We start from the raw sequence: 16,371 nt of genomic DNA, 5'->3' as shown, positions 1-16,371 counted from the left end.
TATATAATAATATATAATATGTATAATATAAATGTATCCCCTATTTTGTAGACGCTATAACTTTTGCACAAACCAATCAATATACGCTTATTGCGATTATGTAGAATAATATATATCGGCCTAAACTAAGGAAGACTTTTTTCGAGGGGATATTTATTATAGCAAACGGTAAAAAATATTGTCTATTTTCAAAAATGTCTGTATTTTTTTGTTTATAGCACAAAAAATAAAAAATGCAGAGGTAATCAAATACCACCAAAAGAAAGCTCTATTTGTAGGAAAATAAGAACATAAATTTTGTTTGGGTACAGTGTCGCATGACAGCGCAATTGTCAGTTAAAGCGATGCAGTGCCATATCGCAAAAAATGGCCTGATCATTAAGGGAGCAAGTCCTTCCGGTCCTAAAGTGGTTAATGTCACTTTTGTTGGAAAGAACAACAACAGTACTGACAGTACTGTCAGTACTGTATGCAATATACCTAACTATACAGCAGGTGGCGCTGTGGTATTATAGTGTGTATCTATGATATCATGTAATCACAGGATGTACCATCTATCTAAGTTCAGTGCACTTGTTTGTGGTTAGTTCTTGTTTCATGTTTCTCAAGCTGTAAGACATGCATTGCTAATCCTTCATAAAAGCAAAGCTATTGCTCCAAACAAGAAGCTTCCAGAGCATGATTTCAATACTCAGCTAAAAGGTTATGGGACCCAGGCACTCAGGAACTGGAGAAGAAGTCATTGAGTACTGTATACAAGCTGCTGAAATATGGCAAGTGGTTCAGATGTGAAGTTTGCACTTGCAAAGCTGAACAATGCCAATTACCAGCTGTGGATGTTTAAACTACAAATACTTCTCAGCAAGTCAAGTGCTGAATACAGACAGACCCACAAACAGAGAGACAGAGGATTGGGACAGGAAAGACAAACAGGCAAAAGCGACTGTAAGCTTACTAGTCGAAGATTACCAGCTTATCCACATAAGAACAGAGAAAATGCCAAAGGTATGTGGACTTCATTACAAAAGCTGCATGAGCATTCAGGCCTAAACAATAAGCTGTTTCTACTAAGAAAATTGTATAAGCCCCTGTACACACGGTCGGACATTCTGCCAACCAAATCCGTTGGATTTTGTCCGACGGATTGTGTCCGATGGATTGTGTCCGAAACTGTTGCATACACACGGTCGGACCAAGTTGTCCAAAAATCCGATCATTCAGAACGTGATGACGTTATTTCATTATGACGGGTCTACATTCAGGCTAGTAGCCAATAGCTTTGGTGTAGGAATTTGATCTGAGCATGCGTGGCACTTTGTCCGATCGTAATTCTCTACACATGATCAAAGTATGTCCGATCGGACCAGTTTGTCGGAAAATATTTCCAACAAGTTGGAAAATTGGGTCCGACGAATATTCCGACGGAATCAGTCCGATGCATACCACACACAGTCGGATTATCCGACAACACGGTCCGATAGGACACATTCCGATGGATTCTCCGACCGTGTGTGCAAGGGCTAAGATGAGATTAGAAGAAGGCCAGCAAATGTGTAACCACGTGAAAGCTATGCTAGAGATCATAAAGCAGCTATTCACCATCAGAGAGGACATCAAAGATAACCATATTGCTGCCCTGCTCCTCTGCAGCCTCTGCAGCCTTCCAGCCTTCCAGAGACATAAACTGCTCTTATAAACGCTTTAGAAACCAGACCTAAGCAGGATCTGAAACTGGAATTGTGGGAAATTAATTGATGAATATGACAGAACAAAACGAAATATGCACCATGATGGCAAAGCTCTTAAGATGTACAAAGGCACAAAGCAGAACAAAGAAAGCAGAGCCTTCACTGTAAAAGGACCGGTCACTTAAAAAAAGACTGTTCTATCTGGAAAGCCAAGCAACAAAAGTTATAGCTATCCACAAAAAAAGAGCCAAAGCAGCCAAAATTGCAGACACATCATGGACTGGTGCCTTTTAACCACTTAAGGACCGCCGTATTGCCAATGTACGTCATTGCAATGGCACGTACAGGCACAAGCACGTACATGTATGTGCTTGCCTTCCAGCGGGTGGGGGGTCCGATCGGACCCCCTCCCGCTGGATACGGCGGTCCGGTTCGCTTCAGGAGCGATCCGGGATGAGGGGATGGCCGTTGGTTTCTGGCCATCCCCTCTCGATCGCTCCTGGCGAATGAGAAGCTTCCTCCCACTGTGTATTGTATACACAGGCAGGGAAGGGAGGAAGTGATGTCATTCTCCTCGGGGCGGTCTTTTTGACCGGACTACGAGGAGAAGACAGAAAGTAAGTGTGCACCAACACTACACTTACATGTAGGCACACACAGGCACACAAACCCCCCCGATCCCCCCCCGATCGCCCCCGCCCCCCCCCCAGTCACAGTGTCACTGATTGCAGTGATCATTTATTTACTGATCACTGCATTCAGTGTCAGTTGTAAAAGTAAAAACTGTCGGGGCAGTTAGTGTTAGGTCCAGGGTAGCCCCCTACCACCCCCCAATAAAGATTTAATCCCCTGATTGCCCCTAGAGTTAACCCTTTCACCCCCTTTTGCCAGTGTCACTAAGCGATAATTTTTCTGATCGCTGCATTAGTGTCGCTAGTGTCGCTAGGTAGCTAGTTATTTTTTTAGGTTCACCGCCAGGTTTTTATAGCGCTAGGTACCCCGATATACTACCCAATAATGGTTTTAACCCCCTGATTGCCCCTAGTTAACCCTTTCACCCCCTTTTGCCAGTGTCACTAAGCGATCATTTTTCTGATCGCTGCATTAGTGTCACTAGTGTCGCTAGGTAGGTAGTTATTTTTTTAAGTTCACCGCCAGGTTTTTATAGCGCTAGGTACCCCCATATACTACCCAATAATGGTTTTAACCCCCTGATTGCCCCTAGTTAACCCTTTCACCAGCGATCACAGTATAAGTGTCACTGGTGACGCTGGTTAGCCAGTTAGTTATTTAGGTTCCCCGTCAGGTTTTTATATAGCGCCAGGGACCCCCATATACTACCTAATAAAAATTTGAACCCCCTGATTGCCCCTAGTTAACCCTTTCACCAGTGATCATCGTATAAGTGTTACGGGTGACTCTGGTTAGTTTGCTTTTTATAGCATCAGGGCAACCACCATTTATTACCCAATAAAGGTTTAACCCCCTGATCACCCGGCGGGTTATATCAATTAGGTTTTAGGGTCAGGGTCTGCGTCGCCCCAGGCAGCGCTAGGTTAGTGCCAGTTCCGCTAACACCCACACGCAAAGCATAAACCTCCCGTAGTGGTATAGAATCTGAACAGATCAATATCTGATCTGATCAGATCTATACTAGCATCCCCAGCAGTTTAGGGTTCCAAAAAAATGCATTGTTAGCGGGATCAGCCCAGATACCTGCTGGCACCTGCATTTTGCCCCTCTGCGCAGCCCACCCAAGTGCAGTATCGATCGATCACTGTCACATACAAAACACTAAACACATAACTGCAGTGATCGCAGAGTCAGGCCTGATCCCTGCGATCGCTAACAGTTTTTTTTGGTAGCATTTTATATTTAAATCTGGAAGGCAGTGCTTGGTTTTCGGGGTCCCGTACGTGGCTAGACTTCCAAAAAGTCCCCCACATGTGGTATCCCCGTACTCGGGAGAAGCAGCAGAATTTATTTTGGGGTGTAATTTCACTTATGCCCATAGCATGTGTGAGCAATATATCATTTAGTGCCAACTTTGTGCAAAAAAAATAAAAATTTAAAATTCCTGCAACTTGTGGCAAAATATAAAATATTTCATGGACTCAACATGCCTCTCAGTAAATAGCTTGGGGTGTCTACTTTCCAAAATGGGGTCATTTGGGGGGGGTTTTGTGCTATTTTGGCATTTTATGGCCTTCGAAATTGTGATAGGTAGTGAGGAGTGAAATCAAAAATTTGCACCCTTAGAAACCCTGAAGGCAGTGATTGGTTTTCGGGGTGCCGTACGCGGCTAGACTCCCAAAAAGTCCCACATATGTGGTATCCTCGTACTCAGGAGAAGCAGCAGAATATATTTTGGGGTGCAATTCCACATATAACTATGGCATGTGTGAGCAATATATCATTTAGTGACAACTTTTTGTAAACTTTTTTTTTTTTTTTTTTTGTGTCATTATTCAATCACTTGGGACAAAAAAAAAAATATTCAATGGGCTCAACATGCCTCTCCACAACTTCCTTGGGGTGTCTACTTTCCAAAATGGGGTCATTTGGGGGGGTTTTGTGTTATTTTGGCATTTTATGGCCTTCAAAACTGTGATAGGTAGTGAGGAGTGAAATCAAAAATTTGCACCCTTAGAAATCCTGAAGGCAGTGATTGGTTTTCGGGGTGCCGTACGCGGCTAGACTCCCAAAAGGTCCCACATATGTGGTATCCCCGTACTCAGGAGAAGCAGCAGAATATATTTTGGGGTGCAATTCCACATATAACTATGGCATGTGTGAGCAATATATCATTTAGTGACAACTTTTTGTAAACTTTTTTTTTTTTTTTTTTGTGTCATTATTCAATCACTTGGGACAAAAAAAAAAATATTCAATGGGCTCAACATGCCTCTCCACAACTTCCTTGGGGTGTCTACTTTCCAAAATGGGGTCATTTGGGGGGGTTTTGTGTTATTTTGGCATTTTATGGCCTTCAAAACTGTGATAGGTAGTGAGGAGTGAAATCAAAAATTTGCACCCTTAGAAATCCTGAAGGCAGTGATTGGTTTTCGGGGTGCCGTACGCGGCTAGACTCCCAAAAGGTCCCACATATGTGGTATCCCCGTACTCAGGAGAAGCAGCAGAATATATTTTGGGGTGCAATTCCACATATAACTATGGCATGTGTGAGCAATATATCATTTAGTGATAACTTTTTGTAAACTTTTTTTTTTTTGTGTGTCATTATTCAATCACTTGGGACAAAAAGAAAATATTCAATGGGATCAACATGCCTCTCCACAACTTCCTTGGGGTGTCTACTTTCCAAAATGGGGTCATTTGGGGGGGGGGTTGTACTGCCCTGCCATTTTAGCACCTCAAGAAATGAGATAGGTAGTCATAAATTAAAAGCTGTGTAAATTCCAGAAAATGTACTCTAGCTTGTAGACGCTATAACTTTTGCGCAAACCAATAAATATACGCTTATTGACATTTTTTTTACTAAAGACATGTGGCTGAATAAATTTTGCCCTAAATGTATGACTAAAATTTAGTTTATTCGATTTTTCTTATAACAAAAAGTAGAAAATATCATTATTTCTCAAAATTTTCGGTCTTTTTCCATTTATATCGCAAAAAATAAAAATCGCAGAGGCAATCAAATACCATCAAAAGAAAGCTCTATTTGTGGGAAGAAAAGGACGCAAATTTCGTTTGGGTACAACATTGCATGACCGCGCAATTACCAGTTAAAGCAGTGCAGTGCGAAATTGTAAAAAGACCTCTGGTGCTTAGGCTGACAATTGGTCCGGGGCTGAAGTGGTTAAGTAACACAGAGTAGTAAGCCACGCGGCTGCTGCATAGACTCAGGAGCGACAAGCCACATGACCATAGGTGTGCACAGCCTATTGCATTAGGGTGTGCACCCCAACATGTGTATGTATGTGTCTATATATATGGCCCTGGCATATTGATCTCCCTGCCATCACAGTGAAAGAGAAGTGGGTAAGTACTTCTCTTATCACATAGTCGGTAAGAGGGAGATCTTTCCCATCTCCCAGCTGCTACACAGAGCAATAATGCTAATGTGCACTAGGTGATTAGGGTGTGCCCAGGCACATCCAGCACACCCTGGGTGCACGCCTATGCACATGACTAGTGATGAGACCTTCTTCCCAAACATTGATTACAGTGCAAAAGACAAAATTTTTCTAGCAAACGGGAAAAGCATCATTTCAGAAGGTAAAGGCCTGAACTGCATGACACCACAAGGCAAGAAAAGTACCCTTGTTAAGAAAGTACTGTATGTTCCAGAACTATAAGGTAGCCTTCTATCGGTGAAAAGTCTTGCAAACAGTCTCACAGTTAAGTTCCTGGGTGATGAATGCACAATTCACAATAATAAGCGATTCCCCGCAAAAGGAAAACTGGATGATCACCTATACAGGCTCATTACCACAGACTAGCAAGCCATTATATAGTCTCTAATGACCTACACAAAACATGTATGCACTTATGGCACAGGCGGCTAGGGCACAGAAGTCCCACAGCTATTCAGGACATTATAAAGAGAGGTTTACCAGAAGATTTGACAATAGCACCTTGCAAAGTGCTCATGAAATGCAAGTGCTGTATTGAAGCAAAATCCACATGTGCCCCCCTTCCACAAGCTTCTCAAAGAAAAACTACCCACCTCCTGCAGCTCATACACAGTGACGTATGTAGTCCAATAAAAACTCCCACGTTAGGAGGGAACAGATATCTACTGACTTTGATTGATGATTATTCCAGGTACACAACTACATCTGATGAACACACAAAAATGAAACATCAGAAAAACTTCAAGAGTTGCCATGTCTGGTAAAAAATTTCAATGGAAACCAGGAATAATATGCACCGACAATGGGGGAGAATACATAAGTGGCCTCATACCTGAAGAGACAAGGAATAGTAAGGAATAGTACACCAGACAACCGCACCATACACTCCTGAACAAAACGGTGTAGCAGAAAGGAAAAAATTGCACTCTTATAGAAATGGCCAGATGCATGTTGGCAGACGCCAACCTACCTCACAAGTACTGGGGAGAAGCAGTCATGACTAAAACTTACAGAACAGACTACCCTCAAGAGCCATTAAAAGTACTCAATTTAAGATGTGGCATGGATTAAAGCCTAGCATAGGGCGCATCAGAGTGTTCGGATTTAAAGCATATGCCCATGTTCCAAGTGAAAAGCGGGAGAACAGAGCCATAGAAGGCATTCTAGTAGGCAACAGTGAGAAAACGAATGGGCCGTACACGCGATCAGACATTCTGACAACAAAACCGTGGATTTTTTTCCAACAGATGTTGGCTCAAACTTGTCTTGCATACACACGGTCACACAAATGTTGTTGGAAATTCCGATTGGTAAGAACATGCTGGCGTACAACACGTACGATGAGACTATAAAAAGGAAGTTCAATACCAAGTGCGCCACCCTTTGGGCTCCTTCTGCTAATCGCGTGTTAGTAGAAGTTTGGTGAGAGACGATTCACGCTTTTCAGCCTTGTGCTTTTCAGTTTGTTACTGCTCTTCAGTTTGTACTTGTAGGTTCGTATAAGTTTTTTAGTGTGTGTTGTCAGTTCGATTCTGTTTTTCAGTGTGTTCTTGTCCGCTCGGTTCTGATTTTCAGATCATTCTTCTCAGGTTTTTTCAGATTTTCAGTCCCTTCTGTTAGTTTGTTCTGACCAGCTGACCATTTTATCAGAAGATAGGCAGGAGCCTGAAAGGAGCTGGCAGGTGCAGCAGACAGGAACTAGGCAGCAGGCGGGTACCAGGAACCGGGACACCGGAGCCAGACCTCGCACTGGAACTGGACTGCAGACAGGAGCTGTTCAGCGAGCTGGAAGCTGGGCAGCAGACAGGGAGCAGGAACCAGGATACAGAGAGCTGAGAGTCAGACAAGCCGGGTCAGTTATCAGGCGGACAGCGGAGGTACCAGAGGATCAAGCAGAAGAGTAGTCAGACAAGCCGTGGTCGGATGCAGGCAAATGACAGGGATGGTCAGAGACGAGCCGGGTAAAGTTCAGGTAGAGGAAACAGGTTTTCAGGATCAGAGCACACACACACTGTAGATCAGACAGCAAGATCCCAGTGTGACAGTCAGGTCTAAATAGCCCGCCTGGTGCCAACAGGTGCGTGCGCACACACAGCCACGTGCACGCAGGCACGCATGAATGTGCAGCGGCAAGCCCAGGATGCCTGTTACTGGCAGGATATTCCTAACAGATATCCCATGATGGCAGATAGCACATGTTGACACACTGTGTGCATCTTCAAAATTTGGCTTTCATATTACTTTAAAACTTGATTTAAAAGAGCATATTCCAAAATGATACCGTTTTTGTGTGTTTTATATTCTGCTTAAAACATCAATGATGTTCTTAATTTTTTGTTGAATATCACTGATGTTTTCCTTTATCTTCTCTAAATCCTAATTGCACACGATTATCTCCCCGATGAGGATGTGTGCACTTGCACTGGTGAAACGAGTTTCTTCTTCCACAACATCCACATCACCTAAAATTAAAAAAACACACCATGTATTATAAATATGCAGGCATACATTTATACCTGAAGCTGTGGTCTCAGACACTCACCTGTTTCACTTTTTCATCCAATTCATGTACCTTGAAATCCACATTCTCAGGTTGCGGTGTGGGGATTTCCCCTTCTTTAGGAGGTGTGGGGTTCTTGGTTTCCTCAGATGTCCCGAGTCTTTTTTCCCCTATGTGAATAAAAAAAGATATACTTAGCACACAGATATTTGAGGCAAGAAATAGGAATATGAAACATTGCTTGAAAGTGTCATACAACTGTCTGTTTTGGCAGAGTTCCAAGCTGAAGACATGATTTTTTCCCTTTCTTCGAGCTGGAATACTTACCTTTTTTGGTAAAGTTTCACACATAGAAACACCCCTAATATCCACTGGAGCACCTGTGTGGGACACCTTAAAAAGGGTGTTCTGGTGTCCCACACTAATGCTCCTGCGTCCAGATGTGTAAACAGCTGCTGTGTGTTCTCTCCCTACACTGAATCAAGTTTTCATTTCTATAAGTGCACTACCTGTTTTGAACAAGAAGGGGATTATAATCAGATAGTTCACAAGCTGAAAGAAAATTTTTAAATCAAAGAACTAAGCAACATTATCTACTATCTGGGAATCCAAATAGAGAGAGAAGAAGAAGAAAGCTATCTTCTCAACCAATCTCAGAAAATCTCCAATATATTGGAACAATTCCATATGCAAGATGCAAAGGAAGTGAAAACCCCTCTGGAACCAGGCCATCAAAAGAGCAATAAAGCAAAAAGAAAATGTACTACCCAACAATGATACGTATCGCAGAACAATCAGTAAGCTGCTATATGTTGCCACTGTGACAAGACCAGACATAGCCGCAGCAGTGGACATACTATGCGGGAAAGTCTCAGCTCCCTTTCAGCGTGACTGGGACGCAGTAAAAAGAGTGATAGTGACAGAGTGACAATGATCAACCGTCGCTCTATCTTCAACTGAAGCAGAGTACATTGAAGCAGTACATGCATGTCAAGACGTGATATGGACTTGTCAACTTTTTGTGGACATTGGGATACACATGTCAAAACCAATTCCCATTTTTGAAGACAACCAGTGATGTATAAAGCTTACACATTTAGAAAGGGTCAATCCTAGAGCCAAACACATCAATGTCAAGTATCACCTACTGAGGGACAATCAAAAGCAAACTGTTATTGACATTAAATACTGCCCATCAGAGGAGATGACTGCCGATTAACTCACCAAGCCTTTATTGAAGGAACATCATAGGTATATCCAGAAGAAGCTGAATGTAATTTGGCAAAGCACGGGCTGTTGAGAAGGGGTGATGGAAAGAACAACAGCATGGTTGCTAATAAACTGACAATACTGTATGCATTATGCTTATCTATGCAGCAGGTGGTGTTGTGGTATAATAGTTTGTATCTATGATATAATGTAATCACAGGATGTACCATATATCTAAGTTCAGTATAATTTGTTTGTGGTTAGTTCCTGTTTCATGTTTCTCATGCTGCAAGACATGTTTTGCTAATCCTCCATAAAAGCACAGCTATTGCTGCAAACAAGAAGCTTCCTGCACATGATTTCAATACTCTGCACAACAACTTTAAGTTGAATCAATCCCTTTAATAAAAACAAAGTTTTCCAGACCCAATATGAGAGGCAGAAGTTCTGTGCTTTGGTTTTTTTTTTAATGTTTTCTTAAACATTATTTAGAGATTTAAAACATTTTAATTCATCATTTTGTATTATATATATTCATGTATATTTTGATTGTAAAGCCATCACTGAAGCAAACGAGTTCCTTGCAAGATTAAGCTGCCAGCTCAGACAATGGCTTTGAAGGGAGGGGGGATTTCACCTTGCAGGTGAGAGTAGAGAGAGAAATGTCACCATTATTAAAAACTAAAATAAAAAGACTTACGCTGAAGTACAGAGAAAGCCATTTTTGGGCTTCATATTCAAGGTCTCTGAAACGATAGAAAGGGCAAAATGATTACCCTTGATAGTGCTAGGTGCCAAACACCATTTCAGTCCCACCCATTTTCCCACAACAGAGTTTTTTAATGTTATGGCCCACTGGTTGTGGGTATACGCTGGAGGTACTAGCCTACCCTGTGCATGTGTTATGTCAAAAAAGCCTTCACTGCAGCAAATTCATTTGTGATTTAGAAGTTGAATTTTTATAGCCTGGGTGAGAGTATGCGATTATTTGGTTAAACAGTGTTTTTACTTTTTATTTTTTTGTTTTCAAAGGATGTAGTACAGTGCTGAGAAAAAAAGCAGCTCCTGAAGGGGCTGTTAGTAACTACTTCTTGCTGGGATCTAATCACACCAAGTTATAATTTTATAAAAGGGCCAACAGCAGAAAATGTTTTAAATTGCATTTTGTGGCTCACAGTTACTATGGAGAAGAATCACAGGTAGGGCTTTTACTTGATACATTAAGATACCAACTGCATCCCTGAGCTCTTCTGATAATGTGCAGGAGTGTATTGATAGCACAAAGGAAAAGTGGACACTGAGAAACTTGAATTCAAGGAACATATGTGAAAAGAAATAATAATTACCACATACAACAAAGTTTTAAAGCAGATCATTGAAGAAATTTGTCTTATTGTAACCAATAAATTAAATGCATGTATCCAGTAATTAACTGAAAAAAAAAATCACAGAGATTATCCAGAAATAAGGTACAGACAATGCAGAGTATATAATCAGTTTTAGTAGATCACTGTTTAAAAGGGAGAAACAAGGCAGGCTTTTAAAAAAGACAAGATACATTTACAGTTGATAAACAGTAAGTAAAGTTATTGTGTATTATTACACAGGAGAGAAGCCTGAAATATTGCTCACACTTTGCACACTATGTAAACAGCTTTAGTAGGCCGCAGTTTAAACGCGAGGAACTGCGCAGGGTTTAATTAAGAAATAAAAATTAAAGTGTATAATTTCACAGAAAAAAAGGTAGAGATATTGTTCAGACTCTATGCACACTATGTAAGCAGCTATAGCAGTCAACGGTTTAGAGACCTGACAGGTTTTAATCAAGAAATTAAAATTAATTTCACTGAAGAAAAGCCAGAAATATTGTTAAGATTCTATGCACATTACGTAAGCAGCTTTAGTAGGCTGAAGATAATTAAGGAGAGAGCAGGCAGCTTTTTATCAAATACAGGCAGTCCCCGAGTTATGATCATTTGTGTTATGAACAACTCGTACTTATGAACGGAGAGAGAAGCAGGAAGGGAGAGGAAATCTACCCCTAGGAAGAAAAATTCACTCATGTAAGAATTATCATGGGAAAAAGGTGTCTTACTGAACCTTTATCACCAATCCTTGTTTCCATGACAAGCCAAAAATAATTAAAATCTAGTTGTCACAGGGACAGAAAGTAAGGTGAAATCTTCTGAACAGGAACACAGACAGCAATACCACATTACAGGGGTGTTAACCCTTCCCGATGCTATCCAAAAAAATGTAAAAAAAAAAATTTATTGCTGAAGTTACACATAAAAAATTTACCTGTTCCAACTTACATACAAATTCAACTTGGGAACACAACTACAGAACCTGTAACCCGGGGAATGCCTATAATCAAAATTAAAGTGAATTATTTCAGAGCAAAAAGACAGAAATACTGTAGAGACTCGATGTCCAATATGTAAGCTGCTTTAGTGGGCCACAATTTAGGAGGGAGAGAGCAGGCAGGTTTTATTGTGAAATTAAAATTAGAGTGTATAAATTCTGGGACAATAGCAAGAAATCTTGTACAGCTTCACTCCACAGTGTTTAATTCGTTTTCCTGAGCTGTAATCTAAAGCTGAAATGCAGGAATTGTTTGTATTGCATACTTACATTAGTCCAGCCTGGCACAATTTAAGAATGCATTACTTATACATGATAGACTTGGTGAAATTACCATGTTGCCACTATTCCTCACTGCCAAGTGTTCGATAATATTCATTAGACTATCCTCCTTAATCTATTTGCTCACCAATGATCCTTGGAGCTGATGTTGCTTTTGCTGAACATGCTTAAAGATGTTGATATCTTATTTTGGTCATACCTGTGACTGGCTTTGCAATGTTTGGGCCTGGGAGACAACTTTTTGCACTGGATAACTACAGTCGGTGACCCCCCCCCCCCCCCCCCCCATATTACAACTAATAAATACTGTGGTTTTAAATCTGTTTTGTTCCCAAACCAATAAGACACATGTCAGGGTTAATTGTTATCATCCCTCTTGTTCATCCCAGCACTGGAGCTGCTAGCAGAACATATTCAACAGATTACGAACATAAGGGGTGTTGTGGCAGGTATCCACCAAAAGACCACCTTATTCACAGATGACATTTTACTATATATAACTTCCTGCCAAATTTCTCTCCCCAATTTACTAGCCCTTACCCCCAGTTTTGAGTATCTCTCCCTGCTTTCCCTACAGATTCTACAAAAGAAGTTCTCATGCCAATAGACTCCCACTCTATCTTATCTAGGCTTCATAACCTTCTTGTAACGTCCTATATAAAGCTCTGTATTTACACCCTAAGCCTCTCAATCTATTCCTAACACACCTTGTCTATTAAGAACGCCACCATAAACATACATGTATAGGGAATAAACAGGTATAGGAAATGGTTAGAAGAAAGCTAATCAATAATACTATTAATAATAATAATAATAATAATAATAATGCTAATAATAGTTCTAAAAAATAATAATCTTTGGCAGGTTACAGTAACCCTGGCTGTGTCACACAACAGATAATAAAAGTTACAGACTATAAAATTTGCCATCTGGATTATTGTAATTTTTCACTTTTTTTCCAAACAACTTGGAATTGTTGCCATTTTAATTCATTGAAGATGTTGACCAGTTTGAATTCTTTTATATTTCAGTAGCATTTCCCTTTAGAACAAGGACAAAGAAAATATTAGTCATTTTGCAGCCTCATGCATTTCAAAACAAATAGCAGCTAATTAAATAAGAAATTACCTTTTAATGCTGCCAGTGTGTCCTTGCATTGAAGCTCATTCTTCTGGGCACCATGGACACTATTCACTTTTTCCACAATTTCTTTCCAGATCCTCTGTCTTTGATTTGACCGTTTCATTATTTTGTGCTCTCGATATACAGGCCCACTTGGCCACAACTGCTGAAACATAATACTTCAGTTTCTGCTGGTTTGAAATCTCTCTTCTTATTTTTGGGCTTAAAATAAAACTCCAACCATAACTGTTTTCTAGTTTTCAATAGGGGGGGGGGGGGGGGGGTATGGAGGTCAAACCTCTATTCGGGTTTTTATTGCTGTCTGTGCCCCACTGGGGAGATCAATACATTTTATTTCTCTTAGTGACCATTGACACTTAAAAAAGGGACAGAAATTCCAAAATGTTTACTGTTGTTACAAAGACAGCATTAGTGGAAATATCTTCCAATGTGGACACCTATTCTAATGACAACTTTAATTTTCAGCATTTCTACACTTGACTGACATGTTATTGACCAAATCTGTCCATTTGGCCATATTAGGTCAATGATGTGACCAGGATCCTTGCCCTTTTGATAAGTGGGACTGTGGGGAATTCCATAGCTACAGCTCCATGGGAAAGTGGCCTGCTGTCCTGTGAAGTTTCCTATGGGTTCAGGTTGAACTGAGTTCAGCCACAACCTTAACTCCTCAGTGACAAGTCATTTGCCTTCTTTTTAAACACACCTTTAAAAGGTCCAGTTCCTCTTTAAGTTCTAAAAGTATAAGACTGGTGATTCGTAACAAGCAAGTATTAATTGTTTCCTTTGCAATGTGCAATTTTCATTTTTAATCTTGCGTCACTTTAAACTACTAACAAAGTTTAAAGGATACATTCCCCTTTGAGAACTTGTTACATGTTCCATCCATTTACAGGGGTTGTCATTGCTAATGTTTTTCTGTAAGTACTAGTCCACAAGATGCACAATATTAGTAATTCAGTGACTTCAAATTTGTTATGACACTGACCTGGAATAAGAATGCAAATCAGGATTGTCATAGTAAAATCAGAACTTTTGATCCACTTTTTTTGAGTAAGTGACTGAGAAAGTAATAAAGACGTTAGATTCACATTACAGCCAGAAAAAGTTGGGTTCAACAATGGCAGCTAAATGTTTCCTTGCTATAGACTTTCTTTAAACCTAATCTTAAAGGATCAATGATAAGTTAAAAATAACCCTTATGCCGCGTACACACGATCGGAATTCCGGCCAGAAAAAGACCGATGAGAGCTTTTCTTCGGAAAAAATGCGACCGCGTGTATGCTCTATCGGAATTTAGCTGCCCGAATTCCCGCCAGCAAAAAATTGATAGCATGTTCTCAATTTTCCCAACGGAAAAACTTTCTGTCGGAAATTCGGATCGTGTGTATGCAATTCCGACAAGCCAAAAATCACGCATGCTCAGAATCCAGTACGAGACGGAACCTCTCAGTCTGGTAAAACTAGCGTTCGTAATGGAGATAGCAGATTCTTCAAACTGCTAATTTTTAATTGCTGCTCATATTCACACAGAGTTATCACAAACGTATTTCTTTATTATTTCTAGGTATCTCCTGAATAATCTTTATTTGAATTCAATCCGGATCTACATAATATATATGTATTTTTTTTAAAGTCCTTTTTTTTTCTTTAAGCTAAATTGAGAAGTCCATATAGAAAGGAGGCCAATCTGGTCCAGGAATCCCAGAGAACAGTAACAGCAGCAGATGACATATATGTACCCAGGCTGTGGTACTACAACAGGCTGCTTGTTCTGTCAGACCAGTCTGAAGCCAGGCAATCACTTTCTTGTCTTCTGTACAGCCTTCCCTGGAGGCTGTGACTCTGGAGGTGGACTTGTGGCAGGAGGAGGAGGATGGGGGCGCACACACAGATGGTTGTCATCAGTTATTTCACCACTCCACCCCTTGTGGATGGTTGCAAAAATGATTTTCTCACATTTGTGCCATTGGCCCTCCTCCATTTGATGTAAATTGGAGGCTATGTAGATGCCATAGGCCTATACAGCATAAAGGGGGGATTTCAGGGTGTCATTAGCCTCCTTGATGAGGGCCAGTGCTGCCTCCTCTTTTTTAGTCCCCTTCCTGGGACTTTTGTATGGAAGGTAGAGGGGAGGCACCTGAGATTGGGTGTTATTGGGTCCTGCCACCTCCTGGCTGATACTTTCCCCCTGCCTCCTCCTGTGTGCCACTTGCCAGAGCCTCGTCCTGGCTGAGGTCTTCCTGTGTATGAAAAATGGACATAGTTTTAGTTTTTTGTTCATGAAACACACACAATTTTCAGCTCATGACTGTTGCAAATTTAATGTTACTAAATAGAAAAGACTATCATTCTGAGCTCAGCATTTTTCATTCTCGTCACAATCATTTTTGGCACTACTGTCTATTGATATGAGAAACACTTTTTGTTAAATCATTAATTTATTATCAATAATAACATCTAGTTAACAACCATCATTTCCGCATAATAAATATGTATAAAAATCCTATACCTGGCTCCAACTGGGCTCCTAAATCTCTTCCTGGATGGAAGGCCCAGGTTGGTCCATGGAAGCCTCAGCTGGGGTTGAGGGAAGGCTGGATGGAAGGGTGGAGGGAAGGGGTGCCGGAAGAGTCAAAAGCGATTCCCTGCCCTCAATCTGGTCATCAAGAAAACACATCCTGTTGTAGTACCACAGACTGGGTACATACACCTTATCTGCTGCAGCTCCTGACCTCAGGGACTGCTGGACCTTCTGATACTTCTTCCTATAGGTGTTTCTCAAGCTACCAATTTTAGTTTCCAGAGACCTCATGTTTGCATTCGAGGCCCAAGTCTTTACAAATTCAAGCAGTTTCTCCAGCGTTGCCTTCCTAGCTGCTTTGTTGTGATATAAGGGTTTTTTCACCTCCCATAGATTTCTCATATCTCGATATTTATCCAGGAATTCGCCCAGGAATTCTTGGTCTTTAAATGGATACATTTTTTCTGCAAGACCAAACAAAAGACAAAAACACTCATCTCAGGATAATCTTTTAACCCAATACAGGCATCAATCTAGATTCAGTATAGTCCGCTCATGTCACCA

This window comes from Lithobates pipiens, unplaced genomic scaffold (genome assembly GCF_037356315.1).
Source record: "Lithobates pipiens isolate NorthernLeopardFrog02 unplaced genomic scaffold, aLitPip1_a1.2 Scaffold_13, whole genome shotgun sequence".
In the NCBI taxonomy this organism is placed as follows: Eukaryota; Metazoa; Chordata; class Amphibia; order Anura; family Ranidae; genus Lithobates; species Lithobates pipiens.
This window is presented reverse-complemented; position numbering follows the sequence as displayed.